Source organism: Canis lupus, chromosome 2 (genome assembly GCF_048164855.1).
Source record: "Canis lupus baileyi chromosome 2, mCanLup2.hap1, whole genome shotgun sequence".
Lineage (NCBI taxonomy): Eukaryota > Metazoa > Chordata > Mammalia > Carnivora > Canidae > Canis > Canis lupus.
This window is the reverse complement of record NC_132839.1, coordinates 37,006,848-37,023,403: the sequence shown is the minus strand read 5'-3', so window position 1 is coordinate 37,023,403 and position 16,556 is coordinate 37,006,848. Positions and strand designations below refer to the sequence as shown.

At 38.4% G+C, this 16,556-nt stretch overlaps 1 long non-coding RNA gene and 1 other non-coding gene across 2 annotated transcripts in view; both read left to right on the top strand.

Moving 5' to 3' along the window:
• The window catches only part of LOC140610093 (uncharacterized), a 45,653-nt gene extending 35,654 nt beyond the window's left edge, over positions 1-9,999 (top strand). Inside the window, exons 8-11 of the long non-coding RNA XR_012011884.1 lie at positions 158-340; positions 7,117-7,179; positions 8,512-8,549; positions 8,636-9,999. This is a non-coding gene — a long non-coding RNA (uncharacterized lncRNA). The remainder of the gene's footprint in view (positions 1-157; positions 341-7,116; positions 7,180-8,511; positions 8,550-8,635) is intronic.
• On the top strand, positions 7,785-7,851 carry LOC140623957 (small nucleolar RNA SNORD109A). Its single transcript, XR_012023523.1, has one exon. It is a non-coding gene; the product is annotated as a small nucleolar RNA SNORD109A (small nucleolar RNA).
• Positions 10,000-16,556: the final 6,557 nt, after the last annotated feature.

Genomic DNA, 16,556 nt, shown 5'->3' with positions numbered 1-16,556 from the left:
TTTTCTCTCCAGAGACTATAGATTGATCAAATGAAAGTATTATCACATTGTCAGATAGATCCTAACATAATTTATTAATCTTTTAAGAGATATAACTCAACCTCCTGGTTAACTCCTGATTCTTTTTTTTTTCTATCTTATTGAATAAATATATCAGGATTAAAAACTCTTCAACTGGACGATGAGGGGCAAGATGGCGGAAGAGTAGGGTCCCCAAGTCACCTGTCCCCACCAAATTACCTAGATAACCTTCAAATCATCCTGAAAATCTATTAATTCGGCTGAGATTTAAAGAGAGAACAGCTGGAACGCTACAGTGAGAATTCACGCTTCTATCAAGGTAGGAAGACGCGGGGAAAAAAGAAATAAAGAAACAAAAGGTATCCAAGGGGGAGGAGCCGGGCTAAGGCCACTGTGAGTGTCCCCAGGATAGGAAAGCCCCTTCCCAAAGAAGCAGGAACTGCACCAATCTTCCCGGGCGGAAAGGCGCTCCCAGGGAGTTAGAGGAGGACCCAGGAGGGCTGGGATGCCCTCAGGCTCCCTGGGACACTAACAGACGCCTGCGCCCCGGGGAGAGTGCGCCGAGCTCCCTAAAAGGCTGCAGCGCACAGGGCTGGACCCGGGAGCAGCTGGGAGGGGATCGGGCGGCACCGCGGAGGGGTCTATGTGGCTGGAGCGCAGGCCCGGGAGCACAGGGGCCAGGGACACAGCCCAGGATCCGGCCTCCCCCCAGGAGAGGCAGAGGCCAGGAGTGCCCAGGACAGCAAGGACGCTCCTGTCCCGAGCTGAGCAGATCAGCGGCCCCGTCCCTGGAGCATCCGGGCCCTGCAGATGGAGAGCTCTGTAGTTACTGTGGGAGCTGACTACAGGGCTCCAGAGCTGGCTGCTGCCACTATGGTTGTTCCCCCTGGGGCCTCACGGGGTAAACAACCCCCACTGAGCCTCACAGTGGCCGCACCGAATAAACAAAATAAACATCACTCACTGAGCCCTGCACCAGGCAAGGGGCAGAGCAGCTCCCCCAAGTGCTAACACCTGAAAATCAGCACAACAGGCCCCTCCCCCAGAAGACCAGCTAGACGGACAGGGAAAAAACAAATTATTGACCAAGCAGCACTGGAAAGTTCCAGGGGAAGTCAAGGAACTTACAGTATACAGAATCAGAGGATACTCCCCCTTGGTTGTTTTTTTGTTGTTTTTTCTTTCTTTTTGATTTCTGTTTGCTTCCTTCCTCCCCCAATTTTTTCTTTATTCTCTCTTTTTCTTCTCTTTTTTCTGTTTCCCTTTTTCTCTTCCTTTTTTTCTTTTTGCTTTTTTTCTTTTTATTTCCTTCTTTCTCTTCTCTCTTTTTCTCCTTTCCCCAATACAACTTGTTTTTGGCCACTCTGCACTGAGCAAAATGACTACAAGAAAAAACTCATCTCAAAAGAAAGAATCAGAAACAGTCCTCTCTCCCACAGAGTTACAAAATTTGGATTACAATTCAATGTCAGAAAGCCAATTCAGAAGCACTATTATAAAGCTACTGGTGGCTCTAGAAAAAAGCATAAAGGACTCAAGAGACCTCATGACTGCAGAATTTATATCTAATCAGGCAGAAATTAAAAATCAATTGAATGAGATGCAATCCAAACTAGAGGTCCTACTGAAGAGGGTTAATGACGTGGAAGAACGAGTGAGTGACATAGAAGACAAGTTGATGGCAAAGAGGGAAACTGAGGAAAAAGAGACGAAAAAAGATCATGAGGATAGATTAAGGGAAATAAGTGACAGCCTGAGGAAGAAAAACCTATGTTTAATTGGGGTTCCCGAGGGCACCGAAAGGGACAGAGGTCCAGAATATGTATTTGAACAAATCATAGCTGAGAACTTTCCTAATCAGGGAAGGGAAACAGGCATTCAGATCCAGGAAATAGAGAGATCCCCCCCTAAAATCAGTAAAAACTGTTCAACGTCTCGACATTTAATAGTTAAGCTTGCAAATTCCAAAGATAAAGAGAAGATCCTTAAAGCAGCAAGAGACAAGAAATCCCTAACTTTTATGGGGGAGAAGTATTAGTAACAGCAGACCTCTCCACAGACACCTGGCAGGCCAGAAAAGGCTACAAGGATATATTCAGGGTCCTAAATGAGAGAAACATGCAACCAAGAATACTTTATCCAGCAAGGCTCTCATTCAGAATGGAAGGAGAGATAAAGAGCTTCCAAGACAGGCAGGAACTGAAAGAATATGTGACCTCCAAACCAACTCTGCAAGAAATTTTAAGGGGGACTCTTAAAATTCCCCTTTAAGAAGAAGTCCAATGGAACAATCCACACAAACAGGGACTGAATAGATATCATGATGACACTAAACTCACATCTTTCAATAGTAACTCTGAACGTGAATGGGCTTTTGACCCCATCAAAAGGCAGGGTGTCAGACTGGATAAAAAAGCAAAATCCATCTATCTACTGTCTACAAGAGACTCATTTTAGACAGAAGGACACCTACAGCCTGAAAATAAAAGGTTGGAGAACAATGTATCATTCGAATGGTCCTCAAAAGAAAGCAGGGGTAGCCATCCTTATATCAGATAAACTAAAATTTACCCGAAGACTGTAGTGAGAGATTAAGAGGGACACTATATCATACTTAAAGGATCTATCCAACAAGAGTACTTAACAATCCTCAATATATATGCCCCAAATGTGGGAGCTGCAAAATATATCAATCAATTCATAACCAAAATTAAGACAGATTATAATACACTTATACTTGATGACTTCAATCTACCACTTTCTACACACAATAGGTCTTCTAAACACAACATCTCCAAAGAAACAAGAGCTTTAAATGATACACTGGACCAGATGGATTTCACAGATATCTACAGAACTTTACATCCAAACGCAACTGAATACACATTCTTCTCAAGTGCACATGGAACTTTCTCCAGAATAGACTACATACTGGGTCACAAATCAGGTTTTAACTGATACCAAAAGATTGGGATCGTCCCCTGCATATTCTCAGACCATAATGCCTTGAAATTAGAACTAAATCACAACAAGAAGTTTGGAAGGACCTCAAATACGTGGAGGTTAAGGACCATCCTGCTAAAAGATGAAAGGGTCAACCAGGAAATTAAGGAAGAATTAGAAAGATTCATGGAAACTAATGAGAACGAAGATACAACCATTCACAATCTTTGGGATGCAGCAAAAGCAGTCCTGAGGGGGAAATACATCACAATACAATCATCCATCCAAAAACTGGAAAGAACTCAAATACAAAAGCTAAACTTACATCTAAAGGAGCTAGAGAAAAAACAGCAAATAGATCCTACATCCAGCAGAAGAAGAGAGTTAATAAAGATTCGAGCAGAACTCAAAGAAATTGAGACCAGAAGAACTGTGGAACAGATCAACAAAACCAGAAGTTGGTTCTTTGAAAGAACTTATAAGATAGATAAACCATTAGCCAGCCTTATTAAAAAGAAGAGAGAGAAGACTCAAATTAATACAATCATGAATGAGAAAGGAGAGATCACTACCAAGACCAAGGAAATACAAACGATTTTAAAAACATTATGAGCAGCTATATGCCAATAAATTAGGCAATCTAGTAGAAATTGACACATTTCTTGAAAACCACAAACTACCAAAACTGGAACAGGAAGAAATAGAAAACCTGAACAGGCCAATAACCAGGGAGGAAATTGAAGCAGTCATCAAAAAACTTCCCAATACACAAAAGTCCACTGACAGATGGCTTCCCTGGGGAATTCTATCAAACGTTTAAAGAAACCATACCTATTCTACTAAAGCTGATCGGAAAAATAGAAAGAGATGGAGTACTTCCATACTCATTCTATGAGGCCAGCATCACCTTAAATCCAAAACCAGACAGACCCCACCAAAAAGGAGAATTATAGACCAATATCCCTGATGAACATGGATGCAAAAATTCTCAAGAAGATACTAGCCAGTAAGATCCAACAATACATTAAGAAAATTATTCACCATGACCAAGTAAGATTTATTCCCAGGACACAAGGCTGGTTCAACACTCGTAAAACAATCAATGTGATTCATCATATCAGCAAGAGAAAAACCAAGAACCGTATGATCCTCTCAATAGGTGCAGAGCAAGCATTTGAAAAAATACAGCATCCATTCCTGATCAAAACTCTTCAGAGTGTAGGGATAGAGGGAACATTCCTCAACATCTTAAAAGCCATCTACGAAAAGCCCACAGCAAATACAATTCTCAATGGGGAAGCACTGGGAGCCTTTCCCCGAAGATCAGGAACCAGACAGGGATGTCCACTCTCACCACTGCTATTCAACATAGTACTGGAAGTCCTCGCCTCAGCAATCAGACAACAAAAAGAAATAAAAGGTATTCAAATTGGCAAAGAAGAAGTCAAACTCTCCCTCTTCGCCAATAACATGATACTCTACATAGAAAACCCAAAAGCTTCCACCCCAAGATTGCTCGAACTCATACAGCATTTTGGTAGCATGGCAGGATACAAAACCAATGCCCAGAAATCAGTGGCATTTCTATACACTAACAATGAGACTGAAGAAAGAGAAATTAAGGAGTCAATCCCATTTACAATTGCACCCAAAAGCATAAGATACTTAGGAATACGCCTATCCAAAGAGGTAAAGGATCTATACCCTAAAAACTATAGAACACTTCTGAAAGAAATTGAGGAAGACACAAAGAGATGGAAAAATATTCCATGCTCATGGATTGGCAGAATTAAGATTGTGAAAATGTCAATGTTACCCAGGCCAATTTACACATTCAATGCAATCCCTATCAAAATACCATGGACTTTCTTCACAGCATTAGAACAAATTATTTTAAGATTTGTGTGGAAACAGAAAAGACCCCAAATAGCCAGGGGAATTTAAATAAAGAAAATCATAGCTGGGGGCATCACAATGCCAGATTTCAGGTTGTACTACAAAGCTGTGGTCATCAAGACAGTGTGGTACTGGCAGAAAAACAGACACATAGACCAATGGAACAGAATAGAGAATCCAGAAATGGACCTTCAACTTTATGTTCCAGTAATATTCGACAAAGCAGGAGAGACTATCCACAGGAAGAAAGACAGTCTCTTATATGGTGCTGGGAAAATTGGACATCCACATGCAGAAGAATGAAACTGGACCACTCTCTTGCACCATACACAAAGATAAACTCAAAATGGATGAAAGATCTAAATGTGAGACAAGATTCCATCAAAATCCTAGAGGAGAACATAGGCAACACCCTTTTTGAACTCGGCCACAGTAACTTCTTGCAAGATACATCCATGAAGGCAAGAGAAACAAAAGCAAAAATGAACTATTGGGACCTCATCAAGATAAGAAGCTTTTGAACAGCAAAGGATACAGTCAACAAAACTGAAAGTCAACCTACAGTTTGGGAGAACATATTTGCAAATGACGTATCAGATAAAGGGCTAGTTTCCAAGATCTATAAAGAACTTATTAAACTCAACAGCAAAGAAACAAACAATCCAATCATGAAATGGGCAAAAGACATGAACAGAAATCTCACAGAAGAAGACATAGACATGGCCAACATGCACATGAGAAAATGCTCTGCATCACTTGCCATCAGGGAAATACGAATCAAAACCACAATGAGATACCACCTCATACCAGTGAGAATGGGGAAAATTAACAAGGCAGGAAACCACAAATGTTGGTAGGATGTGGAGAAAAGGGAACCCTCTTGCACTGTTGGTGGGAATGTGAACTGATGCAACCACTCTGGAAAACTGTGTGGAGGTTCCTCAAAGAGTTAAAAATAGATCTGCCCTACGACCCAACAATTGCACTGTTGGGGATCTACCCCAAAGATACAGATGCAATGAAATGCCAGGACACCTGCTCCCCAATGTTTCTGGCAGCAATGTCCACAATAGCCAAACTGTGGAAGGAGCCTCGGTGTCCATTGAAAGATGAATGGGTAAAGAAGATGTGGTCTATGTATACAATGGAATATTACTCAGCCATTTGTAATGACAAATATCCACCATTTGCTTAGACGTGGTTGGAACTGGAGGGTATTATGCTGAGTGAAGTAAGTCAATCAGAGAAGGACAAACATTATATGGTCTCATGCATTTTGGGAATATAAATAATAGTGAATGGGAATAAAGGGGAAGGGAAAAGAAATGGGTAGGAAATATCAGAAAGGGAGACAAAACATGGAAGACTCCTAACTCTGGGAAATGAACTAGGGCTGGTGGAAGGGGAGGAGGGCAGTGTTTGGGGATGACTGGGTGGCGGGCACTGAGGGGTGGCACTTGACGGGGTGAGCACTGCGTGTTATTCTGTATGTTGGCAAATTGAACATAAATAAAAAATAAATTTATTATTAAAAAAAACTCTCCAACTGCAATATCACTTAATGTGTCACTCTAATGAAGATTCTGGGAAGCTTCTGGAGCTGCCATTATAACCAGATATACTGAAGTCAAGTTCAATATCTACCTGTCCTTTTTTCTACTGTAAGATAAGGACAAGTAGTAAACTGTTAAGAGCATTAGTGTGGTATGAGGAATGATAATTGGTTGGTTCTGGTCCTGTCTGGATCAAGAATAAGCATAAGTACCTGGGGTTGCTGAGGTCCAGCTAAGTGGCCTTCTAATAAGACAAATAAAACTCACTTTTAGTACTGCTCAATTGATGAAGTCATCAGTAATCCTCATAAAAGTTCTCATATACCCCTTTCTAATAATCCTCAATAATCTCACAATACTCCTACTATATTCTTTTCATTTTTCACATCACAGGGCATTTTTAACATCACAAGGTATTTTCAGTCTTTATTGAGTGAATACAGCTTTAGAATTTCCGTAGAAATAACTACCATATACTTATTTAAATAGCTCAGCAGAGAGAATTATTGGCCATTTGCAAAGTAAAGAACTCAAGGAGGAAACAAATGAATAAATGATATGACAGAAATGACGAAGGATCTAGCAACTGTGGTGTTTGTGGCAAGGGGTGTCTGTATGATTAATTAAAGCAGAACTAATATTATGTATTATTTTAATTTCATGCATTGTCTCATATGACCTATTTTTTTGTAATGTTTTACAGATCAAATGGTAGAAGAGGTGTCTGGTTTTTTTCAAGTTAATAAGTTACTTTCAGGAAAGAAAGGTGAGTTGCTATCCTGGTGCTTTTGAAATTATATGTTTCATGACTAGTAATGTCAATATTTCAAATCTGTTAGTTCATTCTTTCTGAGGCCTAAGGAAGAGTATTTTTATGATAGATATTTTTCCCAGTGAGTATCCCTACATGGAACAAGGAATCCTCATGTTTTCTACCCTTTTAAAAATATTTTTAAAGTAACCCAAGTAACTTTAGGAGATTATTCCCTCTTTTTTTTTCACAAGTTCGCATTGGATGAAAATAATCGTGTAGTGAAATTCAACTGTGCTAAATACTGATTTTCTATCTTTATCTGAAATATTCGCAACATAGATGCTTCTACTAATATTTACACTATAATCACATTTTATATTATTTTGGTACCTCATTTTCACTTTAAAATTTTAGTTGACTAAAGGGTTTCTTTATATCCCCTGTAGATCTTACCTAATTTTATTAGACCAATCAAAAGTAGCATTTTAAAAGCTATATGGGTTTCATTATTTAGGTACTAAACAAAGTGTCTACCACACATTTACTGTTCTTTATTCAAACCTGCACAACATAAGCCTGGCTATGGAAATGCTTATTTGTTGGGAGGGTGCTTGTCTGGATCAATGATGAGCACAATTGTCTGAGGATGCTGAGGGACTCATTCCAGATGTCAATCTGAGGTCCAGATGAGTTGCCCTCTACTAGGACAAATAAGACTCTCAGAACCTGGCTGTCTGTAGTAACCCTTCAGTGACAACATAACACCACTGTTAGCATGCTTTTTCTTTTTTTTCCCCAGAACAGGGCTTGTGTCTTGTTTTATAAGTACTATCGCCTTTTTAAAATATTTTTATTTATTTATTTATTCATGAGAAACACACACAGAGAGAGAGGCAGAGACACAGGCAGAGACACAGGCAGAGGGATAAGCAAGCTCCATGCAGGAAGCCCGACGCAGGACTGGATCCTGGGACTCCAGGATCATGTCCTGGGTTGAAGGCTGGCATTAAGCCGCTGAGCCACCCATGGATCCTCTTCACCTTTAGACACAATCAGTGATCCAAGACTTCCTTTGTTTTGGTTACTTTGAACAAAAGTTGCCAATAGATACTTACATAGAGAAAATATGTTCTTGAGTAACCAATGAGGGAATAAAAATTTTGAATTAAGAAGGAAGGAAGCAACTGTAATGGATACTGAGATTCTCATTTTGGCCAAAAGAAGAAAAGATTGTATGCCTATATTAAATAATGACAATGAAACCAACTTTAGCTTTTTGTTAATTTTACTGTTGAATATTTTCTGATACTCTGTTTTTCTTTCTGTCATGTTTTGCTGAGTTAGAAGAACTGAGATCAGAGCTTTGACTTCAGAGAATAGAGGTGAGTGACTAAACAAAGATACTTTGAAGCTCATATGTCATATTGTGTTTGCCAGGTCTTGAGGTCTCTATGTTCATTTTTTTCAGAAGCTTATTCAAGAATATTCTTATAATGTGCCTTTTTCCTCATTGAAGACTTAATCAAGGTTACCTACATTATTGTATCCTTAAAATTTGTTCTTTCATTTTAATTATTTTCTGCTTTAATAGAAGGATACAGAATACTAGAGAATTTTTTAGCAGTTTCATACTGGATCAAAAATTATTATAGTGAAATCCAAATATGCCAAAATATTATCATATTTCATCTGCTTAATTATTGAAATTTAAGAACAGAGATTCTACGATTCATAAGGTTTTTGTGGTCATATTGCCTTATATTTCTGCTTCTACTTTAATCTTTGAAGATTGACATGGGTTGTTTCTCGTTTTTGCAACATGGGAAGTTGTATGTGAAATTCTGTTAGATCTCTTTAAGACTGTTAAGTTTTTATATGATAAAAGTTGCAATAATTCTTTTGAAACACAAAATAGTTCAATTTTCAACACTGTTCTAGGCCTTTAAAAAAGGATATTATGTTAGAGATATTGAATGTAGAGATATGGAAATATCATATTGTTATTATTTCTTACTAAAACTTGAAATACAAATCCCTAAGAAAAGTGGTTTATATATTTCCTGGCAGGATTTGGTGAAGATTTTATGTTACGTGGGACCTAGTGGTTACTGCCTTAAGCGCAGGCAACTTTTTTTTCTTGACAAAGTTCTGTCACAACTCATCAAGTAATATACTTATTTTTGTATTCATTTATTATAATTTTTAAATCTACATTTATTCTCTAGAACCATAGAACGATTCTAAAGAACTGAGTAACTACTAAGAAATAGTCTTACATCAAAGAGGAAGTTAGCTCTGCCAGATATTGAAGTGAACTCTAGAACCTCAACATGAACAGCCTTTGAACAGACATATAAATAGGGACAATAGGGCCTGTTTTTATTTAAAAAGCATATTCTCACAAGCCCCTACTTGTATATTTGTTACCATTAATAGATTCACCCATTCATAAAGTTGGTGCTACTGTCTCAATCCAAGCAATGTAATAGCATATTGATGCATAATATCTATGCAGTAACTTGTCCATATGATGATGCTACATAATAGCACAGGACTCAGATATAGAAGAAAAATATAACTGACACATTAGATTCTTCCTTAATGAACAACTCCACCCTCTTTGCCTCAAATGCCCCAAATTTCAGGTTTTTTCTTCCTTTTTTTTCTTTATAAAAAGGCACTTATATAGTGTTGATATCTTTGGGACTACATCATTTGCTTAAGATTCTTACTAGTCAAATGAGCATTCTATTTGAAATATCAAATTCATTACTATAAGTTTTTTAGTAATATATTCTTATTTTGTATATCTTTTAGGTATTAATATTTTGTGTTACCTCTCATTCTTGATTATTCTTGATAGGAGGGTTTCAATCGTATTAATTGCTTCAAATTATTATTTTCTGTTGTTACTTTTTCCTTTTTAAGTCTACTTTCTATTTTCCTGATTTCTGCTCTTAACCTCTTTAATTTTTCCTTATACCTTTCTGGATTTTTATTTGACTCTTTTAATTTAGCTTCTTGTAAAATATAATTTATTGATTTTTTAAGCCTTCCTCAACTCTAATATATAGTTTTTCACTCTAAATTTCCCTGTAAGCATTTTTTAGCTGCATGATTACAAGTTTAGCATTTACATCTTTTCTATTACTAATATAAGTATATTTTCTAAATTCTGTGTGGATTTATTTTTGAATTATGGAGTAGTTAGAAGATCACTGATTAATTTCCAAGAAGTTTGGCTTTTTCTCTTGGTCTTTATTAATGATTTCTAACCTAATTCCATATGATGGAAATACAAACTCTGAATTGATTTTATTACTTTTGAATAATTATGTATATCTATAATGGTCCAGAATATGGCATAATTTAATAAATATTCTATTTGCACTTATAATTACATTATTATGTAATTTTATCATTGTGGATTCAGTGTTTTATATATGTCAGTTAGTTCTATTTTGAAATTGCCTTACCTATATCTGTTGTATATTTACTAGTCTATGATCTGAAAATAAGTTTCTTATGGAAAGACATGTGGGAGATAGTCATGGAAATAAGACACTTTGGTGATTCCTGGAATGCTTGTAATATTTGTGTATTGATCTGTGTCTTCGTTAGTTGTTTTATTTGGATGATCAAATTTATTGAGCTGTACAATGTATGTTCATGGATTTTTCTACAAACATATCATATATTAATAGAAAGTTTTAAATATCCCATCAAATTAGTCCAAAAGTACATTTCCTAGGAATATTGTCTAATATTGGTAATGTGCTAACTTGGGATCTAAAGATCTAAAGATTGATGTCTTCAGTATAGGTTGAGCATTCTCTTCCAAACACTGACATTTTCAGTAAACCATAATATTACACTGACAGTCATACCAAGATAGATTTTCATTAACAATCACTTAAGCACTATTATTAATTGCAAAGCAAAACTTGTATATTAAGATTCATATGCTCTGATAAAGCCATTATATGGATAAATCACAGTTTTTATAACATTTTTATTATAATAATTTATATTCTGACAATACATGCAAGGATGACAACGAGAAAACAAAATTTATAACACTGATTTTAAAAATGTTCCCATGGATAATTAATCAGGACAAGCTTCCATAGTGAAAAATTTTAAGATTCAAGCATTGTGCGTATTTCTTTTCAGGTAAGTTTGAGATTTGTGTTTGGTATATGGGTTTTACTTTTCATTTGTTTATCTTTAGTGCTGGCAATGCATACTTGAGAGTGAAAAAATAAGAAAATAAATATAAGTGCATAAATTATGTTACCTGAGTGAGGTAGTAAATTAATCATGTAGGATACAGAGAATTTGAATCTAGTGTAATGTTTACTTAGCTTTATAGAAATGTGTAGAGGGCAGCCCTGGTGGCGCAGCAGTTTAGCGCTGCCTGCGGCCCGGGATGTGATCCTGGAGACCCAGGATCGAGTCCCACATTGGGTTCCCTGCATGGAGCCTGCTTCTCCCTCTGCTTGTGTCTCTGCCTCTCTCTCTCTCTGTGTCTCTATGAATAAATAAATAAAATCTTTAAAAAAAAGAAATGTGTAGAATAGAATATACAGAATGGACATTATCATCTCACTGAAATATCTAATAGTTACTAATACACAAGTTTTGTTTTACATCAATCACCCTTTAAACATTTTATGACTTATTCATGTGAGGGCTTAGGTGTGCATGCGTGTGTGTGTGTGTGTGTGTGTGTGTGTATGAGAACTTGGTACAGGGAAACAAGAAAATCTGGTTGCCAGTGTACTTTGTGTGTGTGTGTGTGTATATATATATATATATATATAGTCAGGGTCATGTTGAGTCAGACTTACATATCAGCCATGCCTCTGGATTGAGCCTACAGGTCATGCATTCCAAGTAGAGATAGCAGATTAAAGTCTCTTTACACACAATGCTTCACAATTATTATCTGCCAAATATACTGGGTTAAAATAAATCCAAGGTCATTTCTCCAGGCCTGCGTTAGTATGTGTTGAGGTCATTACTTGCTTTCTTGCTTACTTTTAAAAAATGATAACCACATAGAGATATTAAAACAAAGTTGGCATGATGGTAGAGATATTGAACTGTAAGTAATGATGCTCTTGGTTTGGCTTAAGATGATCTAAGAGAAAATTGGAAAAATATATATGGCAGGAAAGCATATATATAACTTCTTTATCTACAGAGTTTAGCCATTTATGTGTGTGCATGTGTGTAATATAAATAATGCCACTAAATTTAAGTTTTTGATATTAATGGAGACAAAAATTTAAAGAAGGAACCATAAGCACAGATTGAGTAAAAATATAAAGCTAGTTCTAGGGATGTAATCAGCAGATGAGCACTTCGTGGAAATATTGTTTCAATGTGGGAAAATATGGCTTAGGATATAGAAGAGAGAAAAAGTTGCTGAAAGCGAGTTTATATAAAATGTTGTTTTGGTGTGGATCACTTTTTGCTCCAATAATCTAAGTCGTAAATTTTGAAAATCAATTTCTGCCACATTGTTTAGTCTATTACAATTTTTGTGTGTGTCCAACATTGCCATATCCTTAACTATGATATCACCATACAGTCTGAAAAAACTCACTGTCTTCTTAATATAAATGTAAGAAAATATCTCAGTTATCAAACAGACATGTAAAGATGGCAGAGTAGGACCCAAAGCTCACCTTGTCCCATGCTTCCAACTGGGTATCACTCATGTATGAATAAATAAACTGGAGAGTGATCCTAAGACAAGTAAAGAAACTCCATAACTAAATGTAGAGAGGAATACACAATAGAGAGGTTGGGAAAGGAAAAATGGTGGTCTAAAGCTGCTCACAGGAAGGAGGGAGCTATAATCATGGACAGGTTAAGCACCAGGGAGCCCACATGGGGAAAACAAATCTTCATAACATCTGACCTTGAAAACCAGAGGGGTTAGTTTTGTGAGTTTGTATAACCAGCAAGACTTGGAGCCTGGAACTTTAAAAGTCAGCTGACTCAGCACTGAGCAAGCTGAGAGGGCCAGTGATAGCTGTTTCCTGCCCTTAAAAAGAGACAACAGCCCAAAGAGAGGCAACGTAGAAGCAATAGCTTGCAGAAAGGGAAAGAGATCTCTTTATACTGATTTCACAATGTGTTGGGAGACTTCTCTGGAAACAAAGGAGCTAGCAGGTGCCATTTTCCTCCTCTATCCCCAACATAAATAGAGACACCTGTGGGAGATAGCACTGCACAGACAACTGCTACCTAACCTGCTAGCAGTACACCCCATGCATAAGTTGTCCTGAGGACTCACCCACCCCAAACCTACTGACCCCAGCCCTTAGCTCACCATAAATTTCATGATGGCCACATACAACCTGCCTAGCCACTTATTCAGAATGCGATGCCAAGCTCTTCTGTTGTCACACCCCCTCAAAGCTTGACTGCCTGGGTCTCACTAATATCACAGAGAGCAAGCACAGCCCACAGCAAGCAAGGAGTCAGCACTAGATGTCTGAACTGAAAGGAAAAGTGACTCAGACACAAAAGCAACATAGGCAACACACATAGGAAATTGAACTGAAGTTTGGTTTCTGGTAAACAAGAGAAGAGACACTGCACTAAAGGGCACTACAAGATCTCTTCTTCACAAAGCCACTACTTGCAAGAACAGAAAACATAGCTGAATTTTGTAACACAGAGAAACAAATGGAGAGCTACACAAAATGAGGAGACAGAGGAATATGTGCCAAATGAAAGAACGGAACAAAATCACAGCAAGATATCTAAGTGAAAGAGAAATAAGTAATATGCCTGATACATAATTAAAATAATGATGATAAAGATATTCACTTGACTTCAGAAAAGGATGGAGGGCAGCAGTGAGATCATTGACAAAGAGATAAAAATAACATGTGAGAGATGGAAAACTCAATAAGTAAAATTAAAAATACAATAAATGGAATAAATAGTGGCTACAAGAAGCAGAGGAATTATCAGTGACCTGGAAGAGAGAATAATGAAAAATAAGCTGAACAGGTGAGAGCCAAATATCGCATAATAAGAATAAACTTGGAGAACTCACTGACCTCATCAAATATAATAAAATTCACATAATAAAGTTTCCAGAAGGAGAAGAAGAGAAAGGAGGGCCCAAAATATATTTGATGAATTAAAAGCTGAAAAATTCCTGAATCTGGGGAGGGGAATGGAGATCCAGATTTGGAAGGCATAGAAATCCTCCAATAATTCAGCCCAAGGAGGTCCACAGCAAGACACGTGGTAATTACAATGGCAAAAATAGTGATACTGAAAGAATATTAAAGTTTGAAAGAGAAAAGAAGACAGTTACATACAAAGGAAACCCCATAAGGCTATCAGCTGATTTTTCAGCAGAAACTTTGCAGGCCAGAAGAAAGTAGCATTATGTAATCAAAGTGCTGAAAGGGAAAAATCTGTACTCAAGAATACTTTATCCAGCAAGGATATCATTCAGAATAGAAACAAAGATAAAGAGTTTCTCACCAAGCGAAAACTAAAAGAATTCATGACCATTAAACCAGCCCTACAAAAAAAGTGTTAAAGGACACTGTGAGAGGAAAACAAAACAAAACAAAACAAAACAAAAAAACATAAGAAAGAGTAAGAAAGAAAGTACAAAAGCAATATGTATCTTAGTAATATCTTACCAATATATCAGTAAGAATCACTTAAGAAAAGCACAGAATAAAAGGATATCAAATATGATACCAAATATCTGAAATGTGGTGAAGAAAGAAGAAATGAGTACAAAATTCTGGTATATGCAGAAAATGTTATATATAAACAAAATGAAGAGGCAGGGCAAGATGGCGGAAGAGTAGGATCCCCAAATCACCTGTCCCCACCAAATTACCTAGATAACCTTCAAATCATCCTGAAAACCTATGAATTCAGCCTGAGATTTAAAGAGAGAACAGCTGGAATGCTACAGTGAGAAGAATTTACGCTTCTATCAAGGTAGGAAGACAGAAAAAAAATAAATAAAAAAGCATCCAAAGGGGAGGGGCCTCCACGAAGAGCCGGGCTAAGGCCCCGTGGCAAGTGCCCCCAGGACAGGAAAGCCTAGACCCGGAGAGGCAGGACCTTTACCAATCTTCCGATGGAAAGGCACTGGCAGGAACTCAGGCAGGATCCTAGGATGGGCAGGGATGCCCTTAGGATCCCAGGGGCACTAACAGAGGAACTGCGCCCTGGGGGAGAGCACACCACACACTGCAGGCCGAGCTCCCTAAAGGGCTAGAGCATGCGCCCAGCGGGCCGGGAACAGCTTGGGCGGTGGCTCAGGCGGCCTCTCCACACGGAGGGGGCTGCGCAGCCCCGGGAGTGCAATTCCAGCGGTGCAGGCCCCAGAGCCCAGAGCGCTGGGGGACAGAGACGGAGATCCGGTGTTCCCCCTGAGACAGGCAAAGGTCAGGAGGACACAGGGCAGCAAGGATGCTCTTGCAGCCAGAGGCCCGGAGCTGTGCAGATCGGTGCTCCCCCGCCCCCGGAGCATCCAGGCCCCTGAAGACTGGGAGCTGCGGGTAGTTACTGTGGAAACTGCCTCCAGAGTTGGAGAACCCGACACTGCCACTGTTGTTGTTCTTCCTGGTGTCACCCTGTACCTGGAACCGAGCAGGGGCCTCACAGGATAAACAGCTCCCACTGAGCCGTGCACTTGACAGGGGGTTGGGCAGCTCCCCCAGGTGCACACACCTGATAATCAGCACAGCAGGCCCCACACCCAGAAGACCAGCTAGAAGGACAGGGGAAAAGCAAGTTATTGACCAAGAAGTACTGGAAAGTTCAGGGGAAGTCGAGGGAATTACAGTATATGGAATCAGAGGATACTCCCCCTTGTTTTTTGTTTTCTGTTTGTTTCCCCACCCCTACCCCCCCCCGTTTTTTATTTTTTTTTACTTTTTTTCTCTTTTTCTCCTTTTTCCAGTACAACTTGTTTTTGGCCATTCTGCACTGAGCAAAATGACTACAAGGAAAAACTCACCTCAAAAGAAAGAATCAGAAACAGTCCTCTCTCCCACAGAGTTACAAAATTTGTATTACAATTCAATGTCACAAAGCCAATTCAGAAGCACAATTACAAAGATACTGGTGGCTCTAGGAAAAAACAAAGGATTCAAGAGACTTCATGACTGCAGAATTTAGATCTAATCAGGCAGAAATTAAAAATCAATTAAATGAGATGCAATCCAAACTGGAGGTCCTAACGACGAGGGTTAATGAGGTGGAAGAACAAGTGAGTGACATAGAAGACAAGTTGATGGCAAGGAAGGAAGCTGACAAAACAAGACACAAACAATTAAAAGATCATGAGGATAAGTTAAGGGAAATAAATGACAGCCTCAGAAGGAAAA